The following is a 984-nucleotide window of genomic DNA, read 5'->3' on the forward strand; positions in this document are numbered from 1 at the left end:
CTATAGGATTTACTATAGAAAGAAACCCTATAGGATTTACTATAGAAAGAAACCCTATAGGATTTACTATAGAAAGAAACCCTATAGGATTTACTTCTAGGTTAAAATAATCAATTTTCATCCACCACTTCTTCTGGTGTTGATGCGTCATAACTTGACTATCAACAATTAGTGCCTGGTATGTTTTTCCCTGCTTTTCATTTGAATCTGTCATTTGTCTGTGTGTATGTGTGTCTGTGCGTCTGCGTGTCCGTGTGTCTGTGCCAGCTCTTTGTAGATTGTAGTACAGTGTCTCCATGATACGGCAGAACTCTCTAGTAACAACATATTGAGATGTTGGTGGAATGAGGGGTAACCCATAATCAGTCAGGATAACAACTTAAATGGGAGGCTGTTACGTTCCCCAGTTTCTGTGTTGTAGTTTGTGTATTTAAGTGTGTGTTTCAGGAGATGGCTTCCTGAGTTCTCCCCAAGCAGCTGATTGGTCGACTCCATGGCTAATTGGAGCTGACCCCGCCCCCTCGTCAGGACGCAGCTGTCTTCAATTACCCATTCCTTCTAAAGCTATATAAAAGCCAGCGTTCTGTTCAGAAGGGAGATCATTGCTGGGAGGAGAATGCAGAGAGGAGATTGATTGTGATAGAGAGAATTCAATTGCTGAGAGCGGTGTTGGTCGTTTTTCAGGGAGCAGAGGGTTATATAGTGTTGGTTGTTTCTCAGAAAGTGATTTGGTATGTACTGTGTTAGTTCGTTGCATTATCAGATAGAGCTTATTTGATGTCCTTGGTTTCTTAATTTGTTTGAGTATTGTTTGATATTCTGTTTAATTTGTTCCCAGGGGGGAAGGGGAAGGCACCTAGGGAGTGCTTAGGCAAGAGGCCCGCGGGCATACATATACCCGTAGTATATTCACTGTCTAGGCACACTCGGTAAGACCTGGGCGGACCACCCCCTGTATTTTGGTTAGTGCACCAGGTGGTGCTA

This window comes from Salvelinus sp. IW2-2015, linkage group LG14 (assembly GCF_002910315.2).
Source record: "Salvelinus sp. IW2-2015 linkage group LG14, ASM291031v2, whole genome shotgun sequence".
Taxonomy (NCBI): Eukaryota; Metazoa; Chordata; class Actinopteri; order Salmoniformes; family Salmonidae; genus Salvelinus; species Salvelinus sp. IW2-2015.